General features: G+C 39.9%; 1 protein-coding gene across 9 annotated transcripts in view; it reads left to right on the top strand.

Annotated features, from left to right (window-relative positions):
- raraa (retinoic acid receptor, alpha a) overlaps positions 1 to 23440 on the top strand; it is a 583661-nt gene that overhangs the window by 345993 nt on the left and 214228 nt on the right. The window contains exon 1 of one of the 9 annotated variants that reach the window (XM_043674900.2): positions 18033 to 18144. The exons of the other annotated variants lie outside the window; for them this stretch is intronic. The gene's annotated coding sequence lies outside the window, so the exon portion shown is untranslated. Of the gene's footprint in view, positions 1 to 18032; positions 18145 to 23440 lie in introns of those variants that run through there. 9 annotated transcript variants of the gene reach the window in all.

The following is a 23440-nucleotide window of genomic DNA, read 5'->3' as shown; positions in this document are numbered from 1 at the left end:
CTGCGTGTGTGGCTACTAAGGATAGCTGGTCATGTCATTTCATGGCTAGTATACGTAGTATACAAAATTCCATGCAAGAACTGCACAAAACACTACATAGGACAAACAGGAAGACAGCTAACGATCCACATCCATGAACACCAACTAGCCATGAAATGACACAACCAGCTACCCTTAGTAGCCACACACGCAGATGACAAGCTACATGAGTTTGACTGAGACAACATTACTATTATAGGATAAGCCAAACAGAGAACAGCCAGGGAATTCCTAGAGGCATGGCACTCATCCACTGATTCAATCAACAAGCACATCAACCTGGACCCAATATACCGGCCACTGCAGCGGACAGCTGGAACTGACAACCAGAAGCGGCAGATTCAAACCACTACAAATGCTGGAGGAAAGATCACGGAAGCACTTCACAAGAGGCTCCCAAGCACTGAGGATGTCACCTAGGGGATGAAACGTCTGCAACACAAATTCCCAGCACGGCGACAGAACCACACATATATAATTTCAGTTATATCACACTCGAAAGTTTTGCAATAAATTTTGTATCTTACAATCTTATACTCCACAACCACCTGATGAAGGAGCAGCACTCAGAACACTAGTGCTTCCAAATAAACCTGTTGGACTATAATCTGGTGTTGTGTGGTTTTTAACTTTGTACACCCCAGTCCAACATCGGCACCTCCAAATCATTCTCTATCAGATTCGGTGCAAATGCCAACGCAAGAGCACATTTCACTGATTTCATACCCGTTTTGGGAAGTTGCTTTCAACGGTATGGAAGTTGGAGAGAAAACTCCGACAGTGTTGGATCAATTCTCTATTCTTTGCATCCTGCTAATAATGTGATTTCAGTGAATTTAATGTTCAGTCTCAGCAACTGAAGTTACGACAGGACTCTAACTGAGGAATCAGGGGATCTTTGTATCACAACCACAAGCCAGATGTTTCTGTCTTTTTTTTCAATTCCATGTTAAATGTTGCATTGATTTAAATCTGGAAATGATAACAACACTCCCAGCCTTGTCAACCCTGCAAAGTCCTCTTCACTCACACTTGGAATTTTGTACTTGACTGATCTCATTACAACCTTACTTCAAACATGGACCAAAGAACTAAACTCAGTGGGGAGGTGAGAATGATTGCCCTTAATATGATGGCAGCTGTTGACCAAGAGTGACAACAAGGTACCCAATCAAAACTGAATTCAGTGGGAATTGAGGGAAATTCTCCTAGCACAAGCAAAATGGTTTTGTTTGTTGGCAGTCGATCATCTCAGCTCCAGGACATTGCTGCTTCTGTTCCTCAGGGTGGTGCCCTAGGCTCAGCCATCTTCAGATGATTCATCAGTATTCTTTCTTCCATCATAAGGTCAGAGGTGAGAATGGTTGCAGATGATTGTGCAATATTCAGAACAACATAATCTGTGTCATGAACTGAAAACAACAAATGCTGGAGATCACAGTGGATCAGACAGCATCCATGACGAGGGAGCAAGCTAAGATTCTGATGAAGAGTCATCCAGACTGGTTGGACCTAAGGTTCCATTTCCATGCTGTATGACTCTATGACTAGAAGGACAAAAGTAGTGAATGCATGAGAACACAACTGCTTGCATGTTCCCTTCTGATCATACATTATTCTCATTTAAAATTATATCACTGCCCCTTCACTGACTGTGTGTCAAAATTTTGAATTTCCCTTTCTAACAGTGTTGTAAGTGTACCTGCATCATATGGGTTGCAGCGGTTCAAGAAGGTGACTCAGCACCACCCTCTTAATCTTACCAGTGAAGCCCAAGCCCCCTGAAAGAATACAAGAAAATTTTCTTTCCATCTAATTTCCCCTGCACTTACCAGGAACCCCTACTGAGAAGCCTGTCAATTGGAGAATACACAAATGAGCTAGTACGTCAGACTATCAATCTCATTCCTGAAGAAGGGCTCATGCCCGAAACGTCGATTCTCCTGCTCCTTGGATGCTGCCTGACCTGCTGCGCTTTTCCAGCAACACATTTTCAGCTATCAATCTTATCTGACCCTAGGAACCTGTAGAGAGACTCCAGCAAGTAGATTTCACAGTGCTGGGCTAAAAAAGGAGGCTGCACATACTGAGCCAAGTTTGATTTTTTTAATTGAAAATTTGGTTGGTGCTTGCAGACAGTATCGTTCAGGTTCAGAGGAAAACAAAGCAGCTCTGAGATACAAACAACCTTGCCAGCTTGAAAGCGATGGCATTTTACTTCATTCACATCAACACCTGAGCCCTTCATAAAAATAGCAGCAGGAACAAGGGGAATGAAATTCGACCTTGCCAGTCAGTGCATATTTGCAACGTGCAAGATGTCAACTGCAACACTTCACTACAAATGTGTGTCAGTTGTAACTGGGAATGGTTAGTTGAGTTGTTTACATCACTTTCAGTGATGACCTATTGATTTATTTCTCCCTTCTGTTTTTTGATCGATTTAAGACAGGAGAAAGATTCTCTGTTTAGTTGGATGGAAGCTTGGCAAGCGTCAACATCTTGATTGTCCATTTGCTTTGAAACCAGAATTCATTCTTGCCAATTACAGGCTGAATTTTTTCCATTCTTCTTAGTACAATTCTTTGAAGTTACATTCTGTGTTAATACCTTGCCCTTAGAGATGAATTGGGTTCTAACGAAACATTTCGCAGGGTATGGGGACATTGGTGGTGAGCAGGAAACTTAATATGAAAAGTTATAGATGAGCATAAAGTTGAAATCTCTGCTAATGAACATAGAGCTGTATTCTAGATAAGATCACTATTTTTGCTTTAAAATCTGGAAAGGATCTGCAACGAGGTCCTAAACCCCAGAATTCCCTTTCTAAACCTCTTTGTCTGTCTTTCTGCATGTTTAAGATGCTCTTTAAAACTTACTTCTTTGACCAAGCTATTGCGCAGCGGTACACTTATCTCCTTTTGTGATTCAGTTAGCCTTTTTCTGCTACTAATGCTACTGTGAAATACTTGGGTTGCTTCACCACATTTAAGATGCTATATAAGTACAATTGTTGTTCAGCATTCATTTAAAATAAACTTGCCCAGAAACTCGGAGAATAATTTGAACTACAGTTTATTATAAAACACTTAGGTAAAGGGTTGGAAATATGGTTGACAAATTTGCTGATGACACAAAGACGAGAAGCAAAAATGTAAGTTGTAAATAGGACATGAGGCTACAAAAATATGTAAATAGGTTAAGTGAGTGAGCAAAGATGAGGCAAGTAGAGTATCATTTTGGAAAATGTGAGTTTGTCCATTTTGACAGGAAGAATAAAGAAGCATTTGATTTATTGTCACGTGTATTTTGTTACAAATACAATGAAATGTTTTCTACAGTGTCACCACTCTCTGGTGCCATCTTGAAAATAAACCAAACCTAAAATATAAAGGCAGAAGAACAAAGTGTTCATGAATCTGCCGACGCAGCAGCTGCTGATGCCAAAGGGTCTCGTACTGGGCCCAAACTTGCCTCCAGTGAGAGAATGCAGAGCTCTAAGATGCAACGGCACGTGAGTGTCCTTGTGCATGAATTACAAAAGGTTGTATGCAGGTACTGCAAGTAATTAGGAAAGTAATAAAATGTTATAATTTATTGTGAGGGGAATTGAGTGGGAAAGTTGTGCTTCACTTATACATGACACTAGTGAGACTGTCAGGAGTACCATGCACAATATTGGTTACCTTATTTAAGAAAGGCTGTAACTACATTGGAGGTGATTCAGAAAAGGCTTACCAGACTAATACCTGGAGCGAGAGTGTTTTCTGAAAAAAAGTTTGCATAGCTGCTGAAGTCTAGAAGAATTAAGAGATGACTTGATTGAAACTTTGAAAAGTTCTGAGGGATTTGGATGGAGTAGATGTGGAGAGGATGTTTCTTCTCGTGGAAGGATCTAGAATTAGGGTCAATGTATAAAAATTGGAGATTGCCCATTTGAAACGTAGATTAGCCAGTTTTGTTTTTCTGAGAGTAGTGAGTCTTTGGAACTCTCTTTGTGAAAGGTGGTGGAAACAGAGTCCTTAAATATTTTTAAGGCAGGGCGAGGTAGATTTTTATTATATTTTTCTAATCAACCTGTTCAGATGTTATTACATATCTCTGGGGTAGGTGGGACTTGAAACCAGGCCTCCTGATTCGGAGGTGTAGATTTTTGTTAAATGAGAGTGAAGTTATCAAGTGTAGACAGTAATGCAAAAACACATCACTGCTGGATTGAGACCTTCCTGACTTATATCAGGAAAAAGATTTCCTCAGCTTTGAAAAGCCCAACCTGCAGTTTTTCAAATTTAAATGATTTTCAAAGTCTGACGGATGGAGTCCGAAGATGTGCACGCTCGGTGGATTATCCATCCTAAATTGCCCATAGTGTTTAAGGATGTGTAGGTTAGATGCATTAGCCATGGGAAATGCTGGGTTACAGGGAAAGGGTAGGGGGATGGGTCAGGGTGTTGGGCCGAATAGCCAGTTTCTACACTGTATGGATTCTGTGGATCTCTGCCTTGCTCCTTGCCATGCTACTTGCCACTTCCTGTATCCAATAAAACCCCTGATAACTCTCTGATTATTACAGCCTTGTATCATAGAGATTCCTACTCAATAGTTGGCATGTAACACAATCAAGTCAAATGGGAAATGGACTAAAGCAACTTTAATGTGATCCTGCCATTAAATTTGTCCAATCTCTGCCAACCTAGAATTGCCTGGTTTTTTGCTGTGTAAATGTAACTCTGCTCCCTTTCTGTCTCCCCTAAAATATCCAGGCATTTGTCAGGTTTGACCTGCAATTTGCTGATTCATAATTTCTTTCCTTTTTATTCCTGATAATTTTAGTCTGAAAAAGTTTTCACATTGAAATATCACACCAGCTTGACACACTCGTAAACGAACCACGATATCAAGTTTGCTATTTAACTAATCTTGGCAAGGCCCCAGCTACTTTGCTGTTGAAGTATCATTTGTTTTATTGAATCAATGGAGGATTTACTCTTAAAAATACATTGCTTTTAAGGCACTTTTATGCCCTTGGTAGCACAATTCCCCATTTGAGAAAGGGACAAGAATGGCCCTTAAATCTCTGTCTTGCCATTGTGTAACTGAATGGTGTGAGTATGCAGGAAAGCCCTTTGATTTTCATGCCTGTCCCTAGAGGAAGGCAGCAGTGGTGATCAAGAGCTCTATGCCTTACTCTGAAATATGTGCTGCTGTCCTGTGATGGAAGTGCACTATGCCATGAGGTCATGCTGTTCATTTAGGCCGTTGAGGTACATATGGCTGTGCTCCTTGCTCTTGCACTGTTGTTCTTCTCGCTCTCAAGTGCTGAGTTTATGAAATTGAAGGAGAGCACCAATATTGGGTCAGTCTCCAGTTGCTTTTCTTGAGAATATTCAAACCTTGTCCGCAGATCAGAAACATGGGTGCATTTTGCCTTGTCCAATTGAAATGGATGGCTTCGCCCTTTCCTTTCACACACAATTTTATAATGCTTCCATCATTTTGTAAGGGATCTTATTTATGAAGGAAAATAAAACTAATGACGCTTCCTTTGGCTGAGTGGGGGAAGGAGTGTTGCAGACCATGATTTTGTCTTTATTCCTCACTCCCACTTGGGGGTCTGTTTTCGGCCTGCAGGAGGACCAATACAAAACTTCTCACTTAGAGTCATAGAGATGTACAGCATGGAAACAAACCCTTTGATCCAACTCATCCATGCAGACCAGATATCCTAAACTAATCTAGTCCCATTTGCCAGCACCCGGCCCATATCCTTCTAAACCCTTCCTACTCATATACCCATCCAAATGCCTTTTAAATGTCGTAATTGTATCAACCTCCACTGCTTCCGCTGGCAGCTCGGTCCATACACCAATCTCTGCGTGAAAAAGTTGCCGCTGAGGTCCCTTTTAAATCTTTCCCCTCTCAACCTACACCTATGCCCTGTGGTTCTGCATCTGCCCCACCCCTCCAACAACTGTGGAAAGACCTTGTCTGTTTACCCTATCCATGCCCCTCATGATGTTATAAACCTCTATAAGGTCACCACTCAGCCTCTGACGCTCCAGGGAAAACAGCCCCAGCCTATTCAGCCTCTTCTGTGAGGCCAAGGAGACATCAGCTCCTGCAAAGGAAATGGTGGTGGGGAACAAAGGACTCAGCTCTTGAACAAGTTCACAGGAACTCTGTGGTTATTGGCAGGTGTATAGTGAATAGGCTGTTTGATCTCTCATTCCTTTTCAAACTTTATTTTTCTTATTCGGAGCTCATTTACAAAAATTAAATAGCTGCAGTGTTGGTTAATAGCAAAGAAATTTGCTGTTTTGTTAGCATCTCAGTGCTTGGTCATATAAAGTCCCTTTGTCCACTTGCTCACTGTAAGGATTAATTTGTGTATTTTAGTTTCTGCAGAAAATTAACAATGTGGCATACTAAATTTGCATGCACTGATGCCATAAACAGTCCATAAACAGTCATTTCTTACACTGAGCTACCTAAATTTGCAATGAAAGAAGTGCTGATTCTAATCGTATGCATTTGTACACGTCATAGGTAAATGTAAGAAAATATGTTAAGAATAATAATTACATCGTAAAACAGTGAATAGTTCATATGATATCATTAACCTCAAAGGTACTTTGTGTACTGTATTATTGGTAATATCAAACAGGACCAGTCTGAACAAGAATGAATGCATCTTATGCACATTTAAGACTTGCCGTGTAAAGTAGCTGATCGTTAGTACAAATAGAAAACAGGGAGTGTTCACACTGCTGCCAATGCAAATTAATGTTGTATTTTCATTTCTCCCCCACCTCCCTGCCAAGTATTAACTCTTGCTGGATACGGTTCTGTAAGTGCTTTCAATTTTCAGTCCTGCAAAGTAGCTTTGCATTTTAGCAGCAGCTGGCAGGCTGTTAAATGGAATCACCAAACCAACCTGATCACTGAAAATTTAACAAAAGGGATAGGTTTTAAGGAGCACGTCACAAGAGATGTAGCAAGCAAATTCTGAAATTTCAGACCTAGGAAGAGTCATACCCTAAGGATTTTGACAATGAGAATGGATGAAATCTGTATTGAACAAGTTTTGGCTCTAGTTTGGACCAAATCAACTTGTAGAAACTTCTAGAACTTCATCTTTGTCTCAGGATGGGCAGCAATAATTGCAAATGGAAAACTGTTCACAAGTAGAATCAAACTTCCAAGTTTGGATAGTCACAGCAGTTTTTTTTCTCGAAGTGATAAATAGTAAGATGTTTCATTAGACTTCTACCAACTCACTGAGCATCTTTAAGAAAGCTGTGTAGTGAGCCGATTCTAGAATTCAAGTTTAAGGGCATAGTTTTATGAAACACTGGTACGTTATTCATTCCAGAGCAACAGTAACTGAATAAAGTTCATTATTTTGTTTTTTCATAAGTTGCATCTTGTTTAAATTATTTGCGCAGAAATTTTCGATGACTTTAGTTAGAAACCATAATACTATGGAGTGAATGGACTTAGCCCTTTCAGTGTTTTTTAGTTCCATGTCCCAACATCAACTATTGTGAAATATAATTTGTAATTTCAGATAAACAGTATATTGCGAATGCAGCCATTTAGTGAGGGAGGTTGGTACAGTGGAGCTGTTTGTGTAGCATACAGAGGAGTCTACAGATAGATCTTAGTGAGTTGCAACACAGTAGTACAATCAAGTGGTTTAGATACCATTATCAATTACATCAGAAGAGCACTGGCTGTATTTGTATCGTTTTGCTTATATAACAGTTGTCTCTACACTTAAATTATAATTCAAAGTGCTTTAAGACAATGTGGCTTGACAAACTTTATAAAACATATTTCTTTGAAATCACTTGATTGCATTACAGCGTGTGTGTTAGGAACAGGACGAGGCAATTCAGCCTTTGGAACTTGCTTCACCATTCAAATGGATGATGTTTTATCTTCTACTTCCATACCAAACATTTCTCACTATCCCCTTATCCCTTGATATCATTAATATCCAGAAATATTGTATTGAACATGCTTCTTCAGCTCTCTTGGATGGAGAATTGCTGAGATTTGCTATCCTCTGGGTGAAGAGAGTTCTTCTCATTTTGGCTTGAAATGACCTGTCCCTTATTTTGAGACTATGTCCTTGGTACGAGACTCACCAACCTGTTCCCATCACCCTGCTTTGCCTTGTAAGAATTTATAGGTTTCAATTAATTACCTCTGATTCTTTGAAACTCTTGAGAGAATACAAACTAATTTCTTCTTTCCTTCCTCATAAGACAATATCCCTATCCCAGAGATTAGAATACTGAATCTTTGTGGCACTCCTTCTATTCTTTAGAAAAGGAAACCAAAACTGCACACACTACTCCAAGATGCAAACTCACCAACACTGTACATTGTGGCAAGAGAAAGTTTACTCCTACATTCAAATACCCTTGCAAGGAAGGCTAGCACACAATTTGCCTTTCTATTGCTTGCTGCACCTGCATCCTAGCTTTTAGTGACTCATGAACAAGGACACCAAGTCCCTTTGGACATTAATATTCCTAAACTTTTATCATTTAACAAATACTTTGTCTCCCTGTTTTTGTCTACCAAAATGGATTACTTCACACTACATTATATTCTACTTGTCACATTCTTGCCTACTTAGCATGTCCAAATTCCCTTGAAGCCTACAGTTCAGTGGTTAATTGAAGTCTCTGCAATTCAGAATATCAATACATTTTTCTTAGTCTGCCCTAGTTTTGGTTGTGATTTGAAGTTAGAAGTTAAAAGTATCACTGCCATACCCAAGTTGCCAAAACTTACACCTCTGAATCGGAAAGCTGTAGGTTCAAATCCCATTCCAGGATATCAGCATAAAAATGAAAAATGACACTCCATTGTGGTACTGAGAGAGCACGGTCAGTCATCTTAGCTTTCAGAGGAAATTTTAAAATGAAGTCCCATCTATCCTCTCAGATGAATATAAAAGATCCAAAGGCATGATTTTGAAGAAGAGTAAGGGAGATATTCTTAGTCTCTGGGCCAATATTTATTCCCTTATCAGAAAAGTAGGTTATTGATGATTAACGTTTGCTGTTTGTGGGGACTCACTACACCAATTGTGCCATGATTGCTTTATTGGAACAATAACTACACTTCATAAATACTTATTTGTAAAGCTTTTGGGATGTCCAGTGGCTGAGAAAGATGCTTTATAAATGCAAGATTACGTTAACTGACCCCATGCCACTGATTTTCTGACCAAATTTGAACATTACATTTGTTTTATGGAATAAGAAGTAAATCTCCCCGTGTCTGCGTGGGTTTCCTTCGGGTGCTCCGGTTTCCTCCCACAGTCCAAAGATGTGCAGGTCAGGCGAATTGGCCATGCTAAATTGCCCGTAGTGTTAGGTAAAAGGGGTAAATGTAGGGGAATGGGTGAGTTGCACTTCGGCGGGTCGGTGTGGACTTGTTGGGCCGAAGGGCCTGTTTCCACACTGTAAGTAATCTAATCTAATCTAATCTAATCTAATCTATGAAGTAATCTTTGAAATATTCCCACTTGAACAGTGAGAGGGCAAGATGGTAGAATAATGGTAATGTTATGGGACTAGTAATTCCAGAGGCCCAAGTGAATGCTTTGGGGAAACGTTCTCAAATCCTAGCGTGGTGGCTAGTGGAATTTGAACTCAGTTCTTAAATCTGGAATTGAAGATTAGTTTTAGCAATGGTGACCATAAATCTATCATTGATTGTTATAAAAGCCCACCTGGTTCACTTATGACTTGCAGGCAAAGAAAATCTGACATACATGTGACTTCAGACCCACAGCAATGTGGTTGACTTTTGTCTGGCCTCCAGCATGGCCAGGGAAACCGCTCAGCTCAAGGGCAATTAGGGATGAGCAGCAAATTCTGGCCTTGCCAATGACACCCACACACTGTGAAGGAATAATGAGAAGAAATTAAATAATGTACAGCCGGTCCACTAGAGGGCACTTACTCTAAGTGTAATGATTTGTCAAAGAGCGTAGCTGAAGGCTGTGGATCCCTCAATTTGCTGAAGACAATGCTTCTGCGTTACATACTAAAGGGACAAAAGGTGTGTGAACTGTAAGTTTATTTGCTTGAACACCGGTGACAATTTATTAAGTTCAGATGTAAAAATTGGTTTTGTTTATTTAATAGATTGTGAATAGTTTGACAGTTCTTAATATCTGCCTGAAGGCAGATGGCTGAAATGTTCCAATAGTTTGCATCATCATATGGGTTGCTTATTATAAGATAGTTAAATGTCTGTGCTTCCAGTTCAAATAATTTATTCTCTCTGCTGAAATTACCAGAATTATGGATTACTACTTAAACTCCTACTTAATTACTAATTGTTACAAAATTCTATGTAAATATATTTTCCTGAGAAATTGTATGGGCTTCTCCATTTAGTTTGCAGTAACACCATCGACTTATGTCCACATCTGTACTTGGACTGTAATTTGTCTGCAAAGATGAGTTGGAGGAAATAAAAAGGTTTGAGGGTAGGATAGGAAGTCTGGAATGATTTTTGTCATTCATTTGATTACAAATCAAAGTCTGTGTTTGAACGGGGCACTATCAGTGATGAAGGACCAACTGCAGCTTTCCTGTTAAGAACCTAACTTGACCTTCCACTTGTACAACTGAAGGAAACAGATGAAGCATCGTTGGCATTTACTGAAGGTGGCACTCAAATAATGAATTTAAAGAGAGGCAGTTGCCTAGTGGCATTATCCCTGGACTGTGAATCCAAAGACTCAGGTAATGTTGTTGGGCCTGGGGTTCAAATCCTGCCATGGCATATGATGCAGTTTGATTTCAGTAAAAAAAAATCTGGAATGATGAATCTAATGATGGCCATGGAATCATTGTCAGTTGTCAGAAAAACCCATCTAGTTCACTGATGTACTTTCGGAAAGGAAACTGCGATTCTTACCTTATCTGGTATAAATATGACTTCAGAACCACAGCAATGTGGTTGAATCTTAATTGGACAATTAGGGATGCAATAAATACCCTCATCCTATGAATGAAAGAAAAAAATACAAAGATGAACAATGGTGAAAGAGCCTTTCTCATGACGCATACTGTTTGGAGTTCGTACCATTGATTAAAGGACCAATCTTAAAAAAAAATTATGGTTCTCATTTAAGTTGCAGTTTGTCATTCTAAAGATCCTAGTTTGTGGGAATAAAATGCTGGGAATAAAAATATTTGTAATCTATGATACAAATTTTTGATCGATGCTTTCAACAGTTTCTCCACAATTGGGTTCAAAAGACAATGAGGGAATTTCTGAAGAGAGATAAGGTATTATGCTGTCGACATTCTAACCAGCACTAAGCTTCTTTTAACTAAACTAATATTTGCTGACAAACATTGCTTATGGTCCACCACCTCCCAAATTTAAAGTTTTCGTCTTTGTATTCAAGTCCCTCTATTGCCTATCCCTTCCAATGTCATTGAAAGATTCAGGCTTTCTTCAGGTTCTGAGCTCCTGTGCACACTCCCTTTGCTTCCCACTGACAACTGAACCTTTAGCCATAAACTTTGGAATTTCCTCCCTATGTCTTGCCTTTTGTCCTTTAAGACCCTCTTTTCAAACCTCTTTTGATCAGACTTCAGTCACCTGTCTGACCATCATGTTTCATTGTCAGTTTTTCCATGCATGTTTTCTGGTATTAAAAGTGCTAGAAATACAAGTTATTTTTGAGGGATTCTAAGAAAAGGAGGATATGTGAGACAAATTGATAAAAAGGACCAGAATTTTATTCTCTTTTTCCTACTCCTATTTCAATGGCAGATGCCATTGACCACATTTCAATTAGTTGCATGTTAGCGGTCAAAATAGTCATAAAGAGTATTGAGCATAAGCAAGAAAACTCATTTTATTTAAGCTGTGTCATATTATGTGAATGAAGTGAATAAAAGGAACACAGCATCTTAAACTGGAGTTTAAGACTTCAGATTGCAAAATGCTTCTCAACTAGGCTGATAATGGATTACATTTGGGAAGCAGCCAAATGATGTATGTTGACAACTGAACATTTAAAGGAACGATGCCAAGCTGGCCCAATCAGTGCAAAATTTGAGGGAGCTATTAAAGGGAAATCTTTAAAACGTTGACTTCTTTTGAATTACAAAAATATTTTGCCCTCAACAATCCAACGTTACCATCATTTGCTGTGTTGTAAGTACCTCTCTCTGGCTTCCTGTGACTTTTGTCTGTCTAATTAAATTTACACATCGCTAGTTCCTGTTTGATGCCTAATAGTGGTGATGAATGGCGTCTTTTTGGAGGCTGACAGTAACGGATACCTGACATTTTTCACTCTGTCACAGCTCCCTGCTTCTCCAAGCACTTCTGACCCTATTGTTTTGGGGGTAATTACCATGTTGTACTTCATCATGCTCCCAGACATAAATGACAGCACCCCATGAAACAAATGAGTGAAGGTCGGACAGAGCAGCTACCTACTCGCCAGCTTCCAATTACAGGTTACCACACGCTAAAGTAGCTTGGAATGTCAGGCAGTAACACACTTCCCAAGTCTCAATTAATCACAGAAACCATATGGAGTTGCAGCCACTGTTTGTTACATCAATAAAGTCAAGCTGACACTTCCACTCTGAGATTATCAAGCTTGGCTGCTAGCTTCTAGTTTAGGCCAAAATCTTCCAGAAATTCAGAACAAAAGCTCTCTTTTTACTGGAGACTAATTTGAGATGAATCCAGTGAAGATCTTCCATTGTACATTTAGGCCAAAATCGCTAGACTGTTAATCCAGAAAATCAATTAATGCTCTGGGGACCCGGATTCAAATGGCGGAATTTAAATTCAATTTTTAAAAAATCTGGAGTTAATCTACTTATGACATGAAACCGTTATCGATTGTCGGAAGAAACCTGTTGGGTTCATTAATGTCCTTCAGCAAAGGAAGTCTGTCATCCTCATCTGGCCTGGCATACATGTGACTCCAGAACCACAGCAATGTGGTTGACTCTAAGCTGCCCTCTGAAGTAGCTTTGTAAACAATTTAGTTCAATAAATGCTGGCCAGCCAGTGACACCCATGTCCCATGAATTAATTTAAAAAATATGTTCTGGTATACTTTTGACATACAGAACTGTGGGTTCAATATCACTTTTATATTACTTTAATAAGCAACATAAGCAGTGCCAAGCAAATCTGCAGAATAACGTTCAACCCAGGTTGCTTCCAAACACCTTGTTGTGGCATCTACAGCATTTACAGTTCACACCTTATCATGGCAGTCAGTATTTGTACTGAACTTCATCAGAATCCTTCAGAGCTGTCAATGTCAACAGGGCTGTGAAAGTTCTCAATTCCTGTTGAGAGCTGTAAATACAGGAGCTAAGGTAGATGAGAAAGTATCTGGCCCTCTGCAGCATGAGACATTGGAGCTTTCATTTTGCAGATCTCTTCAGCATAGACACCATCAATTTCCTGCCTGATTTTGATGGGTAGCCCCATTTGACCGAATTTTAAGAGTGTGTTTCTGGCAGAGGAAAGCTGCCATATTGACCTGAAGGAATGGTTTCTGGTGATGAGATTGTAGTTGTAGCATGAAGAGCTTCACAATCATGGAAATGATGCCTGGGACAGAAAAGACCCCAAGGTTTTCTTATAAGAAACTTTGTGGAGTGAGCAGGTATCATGGTAAAATCGCAATTCTAGCCTGATAATGTCACCAGAGCGTGACCTTCATATTCAAAGCAGAACTGTACTGCCTCCCAGTGGGCATGCTGCAGGCCTACCCAACAGGGCAAGTTAAAATGACAATTCGTGTGAGGACTGCAGCTTTGGTGTGGGGAAGGATCTAAAGGCATTCTAACTTCCTGAATGCCTGATTTTTGCTAGGGGATAAATGTATTCCTTGGTGTGGCATGAGGCCAGACACCCAGATCCCAGGTCTCAAATTCATTCTTTAACTTACTGGTGCATCTCAGTCAGAGCAACAATGCTGTCGCTCCAGTGGATCTCAACAACTCTGTGCGGGGGAAGCCATCTAGAGGATCCATTCCTGTTTGTTAATAATTACTTAGAGAAGAGATTTATATTGTGTCTTTCACAACATTATGATATCTAAAGTATGTTACAGTGAATAAGTACTTTTATAATGAACTCCTGTTACAGTATAGAGAATGTGGTAGTCTATTTGCGTATAGCAAGCTCTTGCAAACAGCAATGTGATAAGATGCTGATCATTTTTGTTAGGGATGTTGCAGATACGTACTGGACAGGCTACGAGGAAAAGGGTCCCTCCAAACTTTAACATACATCCAAGGCGGCAGATGGGCTTCAATCTAACATGTTATATAATTCTCAGTGCTGCAGTTTCTCGGTGCTACGTTGGAGTGTCAGCTTGGGTTTTGTCATTAATCCTCTTGATGCGACTTGAACCTCTGACCTTTGAGGCAACAGTGCTATTGCTGGAAAGTGTGCATATGCTGGATTGTCATTCTTGTTAATCTGCAGTCGATGAACTTGTTGATCTTCAAAGACGAGGATCACGTGCAAAGAATGTTTACTGGGGAAAGAGACTGGAAGTCTGCCAGAATTCGTAGCTAGCACCTTTTGAAGAACAGGAGACTAGATTGGATAATTGTTTTTTAAAAAATGGAACTGTGCTGGTAAAATATTTGTGCATTAAGAAGCTGGACAGTGAAATAATAATGGTATATTTTTCTTGCCACTTATTGATGATTGGTTCAAGTATCATTGATGAAGGTCTAAACGAGAGTTTACTTTCTTTAGCACACTTAGACTATAGACTGCAGTGATTAGAGGAATGTATTGAACATATATCCTCCAACACCTGTTTCGCATTATTTGTCAGAATTTTTCAAGCTTCTTTCCAAGTGTTATAGGTGAACATTTTTGATTAGTGGCCATGCCTTTAGCTGCGAAGGACCAAAGTTCTCCAATTCTTTTCCTAAACTTCTCTGCCCCATTATTTCTCTTTTCTCATTTAATGTACTCTGTAAAATCTATGTCTTTGACCAGGCTTTTGATCATCTGATTTAAAATTTCCTTATGTAGCTCTGTTTAAGAGTTTTGTTTTATAATCCTCCTGCGAAGTGCCTTGGGACTTTTCATAATACTAAAAGTGCTATATAAAAACAAGCTTCTGGCATTTAGTTCTTTGTGTCCCAGCATTTTATCTGTGTATTTACTATCGATATTAAAATAAATGTTATGAATAATATCTCAATTAAGTCAGTGTTTAATTTACAATGGACCATGCCCAAGGTTGACTCTGTGACCTGTCATAAAAGAGAAGTACCAACATGATGATAAATGTACATCTAATTATTCAGTTAAGTGCTTTTTGCTATTGCATGTTAGGCAATAATATATTGCAGCTTGAAATAAAATGGAAATTGGTTTTGGATAATAAAATGAAAGAGGTGTTGTAATTACCTCAGATCACAACAGAAGGTTTTGAACGATTTGTGTAGTGACCTCAGCTCTAAAGCTTTATAGCAACCAGTAGTGCATTCCCAGATTGCTGCTGACTTATGCAACAGATGCAAGACTGAGCTATTTTAATATTTTTGTGCTTGATAAGCATAACTCCTGCTGACTTTTGTGCTATGCATTTCTGCCACCTGATTAAGATTTTCTGTCTGGATTTATCATCTGCCGTCTACTAAAGATGTCTCATTTCATTTGGATTTAAATCTTTCTAAACCAGTGTCTTTTGCCATTTCTGCTCGCATGTTCTTGACTTTTGAAAATAATAGGTTCATAGAATAATTATAGTACAGAAGGAGGCCATTGGCCTGTCTAGCGACCAGACCTCTGTAAGCGCCAGTCAGTTAGTTCCTCTTCCCTGTCTTTTCTTATAACTCTGCACTTTTTTTTCTCTTTGGATCAAATTCTCATTTGAAAACCACATTGTCAGGTAGTATATCCCAGAACCTATTTTCACTGCGTAAAAATAGTTCCCTTAATACCACTGTTGCTTCTCTGACATTTATTTAAATCCATGATTACTGCCAGAGTTAACAGCTTCCAAAGTGTAAAATTTCAAGCACAGTAGGAGGCCATTCAACTCCTGGCAAAGTTGATATATTTTACTTTATTAAAAAGTTTCTGTATGCTTAAATTGATGTGCTGTCTTTCTTGTTGCATTCAGTATAAATTGCATTTCCAACATTTTCACATTATACTTCTGGAATTGAATAGTGTTATGGATCAGTAAATCTTCAAGTTTATTTAGTGATTGCATGATAAGCATAACTTCTAATTGCATAATTGCTGTTGTGCCTTTAATGGAATATTTGTCCCAAAATGCTTTGCAGAGGCATAATCAAAACAATGGATCCTGAACCAAAGAGTTGAAGAACCATACTCGTCCATTAACCAGAGATGTATTTCAATAAATATTGTAAACATTGTAAAGGAGGTGCGCAAGCGGTGGCAGAGGAATTTATAGTGGGAATTCCAGAACTTCAGATCAAGATCACTGGTGGGTTGGATGCCACTAGGCAAAATAAGAAGTTGGTGGGGTTGTACAAAAGGCCAGAGTACAAAGTCAAAGACCGCAATTTCCTCTCAGACGTGGTTGACGATGCTCTCCACTGCATCTCCTCTACTTCACGCTCCTCCGCCCTTGAACCCCGCCCCTCCAATTGCTACCAGGACAGAACCCCCCACTGGTCCTCACCTACCACCCCACCAACCTCCAGATACATCATATCATCCTTCGTCATTTCCGCCACCTCCAAACAGACCCCACCACTAAGGATATATTTCCCTCCCCACCCCTATCAGCATTCCGGAAAGACCACTCCCTCCGCGACTCCTTCGTCAGATCCACACCCCCACCAACCCAACCTCCCAACGCCCATCCCCAAGTCCCTCCTCCCTACCTTTTATCTTAGCCTGTTTGGCACACCCTCCTCATTCCTGAAGGAGGGCTTATGCCGGAAACATCGATTCTCCTGCTCCTTTGATGCTGTCTGACCTGCTGCGCTTTTCCAGCAACATTTTTAAGCATTGTGGTAGTGAAGACTGGAAGAGGCCAAAGATGCGTAAGGTTTGGAACAACAGTTGATTTGAAGCATGTTATATGCATTGAAAGCTCAGCTATATTGTATTGGACAGTGGTTTTGAAAGGATCCAATGCTGTCTGAGGAGTGAGAACCATTTACATTGTCAACAAGCAGCAAAACAGAAGAGGGAAGTGCAAAAGTGATGAAGGGAAGAAGAGAGGTCGGCAATATGAGTTTGGATAGTGAAAAGAAGGAAAATTAGAGAGAGACAAGGGATCAGAAATAGGAGAGGAAGCAATCTTGAGTGGTAAGGATAGTGCTGGTAGGTTTGGTGAGGTTGTTATGGGTAGCAATTCAGAATGTTGGCAGAGCAAGCTGAATGGACGGTTTCAATCAGTGACAAAGAAGACTGTTACTTTGGAGGTGGAGGGGTGGTTGATGTAGTTTTGAGGATCTGTTAAGAAAATGATGGCTTTTTCATTGCAGCATGTCCCTAGAGTAGTGGGTGGGTTTGGCAGCAGGGAGTGAGGCCTATTGGAATTTGATGATGATTCATCTGTATATGTTCATGAATAGTATGAATCTATGCTCGTTGATAGTTTTGAAACTACCTGCATGCCAGCCATGATCAGTCTGTGCCCCATGGACTTGAAGGAAGAAGAATGAAAACTTCTTTCTGTGATATCCTTTAATTCCACATTTCGTTATTTATGATGCACTTTGAATTTCTTGGCTAGATATAAAATGTCTCAAATTTGAAAGTGACAGTGAATAGCTTGTGCATGTAAGTGTTAACTGAGTTTTCTGCAGTTGAGCTGCTTTGTTTATGTAAATTGTGGGTGTTGACATTAAGGCTGACAACACTTCCCAATTGTCAATTGGATGGTGAGCATGACTGTGTCATGACAGTGAGTCAGCCTAAACTCAATGCTTGCTTGGGAGGAGCCCAAAGCTCCTGTCTAATATATGTAGTAATGGACTTGTTTTGCTGAACAACTTAATCAAATGCTGTCTGCGTTCTTTTGTTGTCTTCAGAAGCTTGGATTTATGCTCAAGTTGATTCAACCAGGTCAGTGTTGAAAGTGGCCTCAGCTCACTGGTGAAGGAACAGAAATTTGTTAGAATTCTCACTGTTGATTGCTGGAGAGTGTGAGAATTAGACAGAGGTGGACCCTTAGTGTCTAGAACTAGCACAAGCCCAGTTAGTAAGTGTTGCTGTACTATTGAACCCTGATCTTATTATATATGAAATGTTGTCATTTGAGAGAGATACTGGAGCGCATTGGTGCCTTTGGTAATATGTCGCAGCAAGAATCAGCACTTCTGAAGGAGGGGAGGAAATTTACAAGCAGTTACAACAAGCTTATTTTAATATCCTCCTTATGCATCGATTGGCATGTTATTCTAGTCCTCCCTGAATTAATTATGTTTCTGAATGCAGGCGGTGGAGTTTAAAGTTGTTTGTATAGAAACATGTTTCAGCTGTTGTTCATGTTGACTCTCATGTTGAGAGTGTAATATTCAAGATAATATAAATCTAAAAGGGAGTATTTACATGTTCAGTGTCCCGATTGCATTCATCCAGCCTCTTGCAAAATCACCCTTTAAAGAAGGGTGTTGATGTGTTGTGAAAATTTAGAAGTTGTTTACAAATGTGGTGTGTAAAGTTGTAAATATGTGATAATTATTAAGATGTTTTATTTTGCTAAATATCCTCTCTTTTCAGTTCTTACGTGCCTTTTTTTGTCCACTGGTTAGAGATTTGAAAGTGAGCAAAAGACTTGCTGCAAGCACCCCTTATCAGTATTTCTGGAACAAGATACCCGGGGACTGAATTTGATTCACTTAAAGGTGTATCTTCAAGAAGTAGCTCTTATTGCGTTGGGATCATCCCTACGTATACTGTGGGAGATTTCCACTGCACATTATAATTTTAGCTTCTCGGTATTGAGCCCTCCCTAATCATTGGGGAAGTTTGTACAGGCATATGGTTAGAAAATGTAGGTTGCTGCTTTGTGTTTTCAAACTGAGCACTTAAATCAGGTGTGACAAACATTCCCAGCAAAATGTGCTACTGTTGTAGCATTGCTGTCTCCAGAGTCACTAACAAAATTATACAGGCCATTCTGTTGTCATGTGTGTTTCGTCAATGCAAATTTGCTGTAACACAATTGATGAATTGGGGATGCAGTTTCTAAAGAGCAAACTTCTAAAACATACATTGGCTGTAAAGCTATTATGGTACCATCACTTTAAACACTGTCTAAAGTGCGATTTTTTCCATAACGCATTGTTGCACACCAATGCAACTATCACGTTATAAAAGAACTGACTATTATCAAGATGTAGCACGGCCACCTCACTAAAACGGACTGTCTGCTCATTTATTTCATTACTGTTTGTGGGACTACTGTGCACAATTTAGCTGCCACTTTCCTCCTTTGCACTACTTAAAAAATATTTCCAGGGGAATTAACATAAAATCCTCTTTGTGCCTCCAACATAGAGTCATCGAGATGTACAGCATGGAAACAGACCCTTCGGTCCAACCGTCCATGCCAACCAGATATCCTAACCCAATCTAGTCCCACCTGCCAGCACCCGGCCCATATTCCTCCAAACCCTTCCTATTCATATACCCATCCAAATGCCCCTTAAATGTTGCAATTGTACCAGCCTCCACCACATCCTCTGACAGCTCATTCCATACACGTACCACCCTCTGTGTGAAAAAGTTGCCCCTTTGGTCTCTTTTCTATCTTTCCCTTCTCACCCTAAACCTATGCCCTCTAGTTCTGGACTCCCCGATCCCAGGGAAAAGACTTTGCCTATTTATCCTATCCATGCCCCTCATAATTTTGTAAACCTCTATAAGGTCACCCCTCATCCTCCGACGCTCCAGGGAAAACAGCCCCAGCCTCTCCCTGTAGCTCAGATCCTCCAACCCTGGCAACATCCTTGTAAATCTTTTCTGAACCCTTTCAAGTTTCACAACATCTTTCCGATAGGAAGGAGACCAGAATTGCATGCAATATTCCAACAGTGGCCTAATCAGCCGCAACATGACCTCTCAATACTCTGACCAATAAAGGAAAGCATTCCAAACGCCTTCTTCACTATCCTATCATGGTTTTAATGGTGAGAGATATGTCACTGTTCAGCCAACACCTAATGAAGAAGGTGAGTACAACTTAATAGGAACTTTAGGAAAATGAAATTGAGGACAGTAGATATCTCTAAATGAATTACCTGGTAGTAATCCATCAGATGAGTTCAGAGCACCTTATAGATTGTTCTCTCCAGTTCACTTCCAGCTGTCTGTTGTCTTTTTTAAAATTTATATTTCAGCAAAAATATATTTGCAATGCACAGGGAATATGTTCTCCTTTGGTCAGTATTGCAGGTGTAAAAGTTTGGTGCACTTATAAATCAAGGAAACTTCTTGTATACTCACGCTAGTTTATTATGTCACACGAGAGACAGGAGACATATATATCCAGACAATCCAGATAGCTGTAAAACAGATCATTTATAATGTAGAACAGGTGCGGAATTTTGGTTTCAAATTGTCTTTTGAACTGTTATGCTGATGCATTTCTTTCTAAAGGAAGCCTTGGCTGAAGATGAAAGTGCTTCCATATGGTGTAGGACTGAGCATGTGTAATTTTAATTAGTTTTTTATGTGGCCTTTGCACTAATCAAGGTGAGGGATGTTAGTGTTGGAGAACAAGAGACTTTCCATTTTCAGTATTGGGTCAGCATTAAATGCTCCCAGGTTGGGTACAGCATTCCTGGATGCAAAGTGGAGTTCCATTTAGTTGGGCAATGTGATATAATTTCAATCTCATGATAGCATTTCAATTGGACCAATGAAACATTTTACAAATTTGTTCCAAGTGTCTCAAAGGAACACCACATATTATTTGCCAGTGCATACCAAATTATCTTTGAGTTCTATGACCAGGTTGTGGAGAACTAGATTAAAAATGTTGCAGAGTGTGTCCATAAAGCCCACATATATTGGCATCCTCCACCCCATCAGAAAGGCTGAGCCCAAGTTCAATAGATGAAAGTGTCTAATCTAGTGTACCAGAATTGGCATATTATTAATGATGAAATGGAAACTATCCTATAGCAGGAACTGTCTTAGGCTTTATTTTAGTTTGGAATTATTTGGGATTGGATCCTGGGTAATCCAAGATGGAGGACGGGAAAAATTTCTGGCTGTAAGAGCTGCTCCTTTTTTTGAGGTATTTTAGGTGTTGGAGGTGATTTCTTCGAATTCCAGGAGTAGCAATTACTGTTTTATATGCTGTTGCATTGTTTTGGAACATTGGAAAAAAAAGTCAAAACAACAGCAGTTTAAAAGGGAGAAGGGCAAATAAAGGAAGCACATGGTGAGGACAGGGCAGGAGAAAGAGAGAGAGATAAAACCTGAAGAGTTACCGCCTTTGCTGTTTGAATTCGTGTATCGCTGGACATCGGAGTGCATCTGGGAAAATTAACAAACAGTGAAATTCACAACTAATCTTGGAGGAACTGTTGGGCGAAGTTCACAGCACAGAATCAGATAATTGTTGTTTTAAGTCTGTCCAATAGAAAGGTTGCAGTAGTGGGTACAGTGGATTCTTTCTTGATTGTATGTTTTTGGAGATAAGTCTCTTGATTCAACTTAAAATATAAGCCATAGCTATTAATTTAACCTGGAGCAGTGTTTGTAGAGGAATAAGATGGTGTTATTTTCTGGGTCTGTAGATTGTGAAGAAGCAAAAATGGCCTTTGCAGTGATATGTACTTCTTGTCAGATGTGGAAGTTTAAAGAGAGTTTAAGGTTTACTGCAGATTATATCTGCCATAAATGCTGTTAGATGCAAATCTTATCAGATTGAGTGGATCGGTTGGAGAGACAAATAGAAGCAATGAGGAATTTGCAACAGCTACAGTATGTGATGGATGGCAGTTATAGAAAGGGAGGAAAGTCTCAGATAGAGTCGCATAGATGGGTTAACTCCAGGAAGGGTAAGAGCGGTAGGCAGCTAGAGCAGGAGTCTTTTGTGGATATACCCATTTCAAACAGGTATGCTGTTTTGGAAAATGTAGGGGGTGATGGATTCTCAGGGGAACGTAGCACAAACAGCCAAGTTTCTGGTATTGAGACTGGCTCTAATGCAACGAGTGGTATGTCGACTTCCAAGAGATCAATTGTGTTAGGGGATTCTGTAGTCAGAGGTACAGACAGACATTTGTGTGGTCAGAAAAGAAAAAGCAGAATGGTGTGTTGTTTCCCTGGTGCCAGGATCAAGGATGTCTCAGAGAGGGTGCAGAATGTATTCACAGGGGAGAAGGACCAGCAGGAGGTCATTGTCCACATTGGAACAAACGACATAGGAAGGGAAAAGGTTGAGATTCTGAAGGGAGATTACAGAGAGTTAGGCAGAAATTTAAAAAGGAGTTCCAAAGGGTAGTAATATCTGGATTACTCCCAGTGCTACGAGCTAGTGAGGGCAGGAATAGGAGGATAGAGCAGATGAATGCATGGCTGAGGAGCTGGTGTATGGGAGAAGGATTCATATTTTTGGATCATTGGAATCTCTTTTGGGGTAGAAGTGACCTGTGCAAGAAGGACGGATTGCACCTAAATTGGAAGGGGACTAATATACTGGCAGGGAAATTTGCTAGAACTGCTTGGGAGGATTTAAACTAGTAAGGTGATTTTCCTTTGCCCAACCCAGAGTGGGTAGGGTCAGTCACAGGATTTTAATATGTTAAAAGGATTTTTGAGATCTTCATGAAGCCTAGCTGAACTTTTATAAAATTAGATTAGATTAGATTACTTACAGTGTGGAAACAGGCCTTCGGGCCCAACAAGTTCACACCAACCCTGAGAAGAGCAACCCACCCATACCCATTCCCTTACATTTACCCCTTCACCTAACACTACGGGCAATTTAGCGTGGCCAATTCACCTAACCTGCACATTTTTGGACTGTGGGAGGAAACCGGAGCACCCGGAGGAAACCCACGCAGATACAGGGAGAATGTGCAAACTCCACACAGACAGTTGCCTGAGGTGGGAATTGGCGCTGTGAGGTAGCAGTGCTAACCAATGTGCCACTGTGCCGCCCAATTGAATTTACCTGACGAATAAAAATTGGTCAGTTAAGGAGTTTCCAAGAGTCCTTATGGACTAACAATTATCAAAGAAAATGAAGACTGAAAACAAAATCCATCCTCTGACGCATTATTAAACAAAATAAACAAGGAAGTCCCAGGTTCAGATCATTTGCACTGAATTAGGTGATTTCAGTCAGAGCAATCTTTCAGTCCTCTCCCTACATTTTCAGTCATGTAATGCCCATCACCCC

Source organism: Chiloscyllium plagiosum, unplaced genomic scaffold (assembly GCF_037043375.1).
Source record: "Chiloscyllium plagiosum isolate Xiang-an unplaced genomic scaffold, Cpla_swu_hap1 HiC_scaffold_32, whole genome shotgun sequence".
NCBI lineage: Eukaryota > Metazoa > Chordata > Chondrichthyes > Orectolobiformes > Hemiscylliidae > Chiloscyllium > Chiloscyllium plagiosum.
Note: the sequence above shows the minus strand (reverse complement) of the source record. Positions and strands in the feature narration are given on the sequence as shown.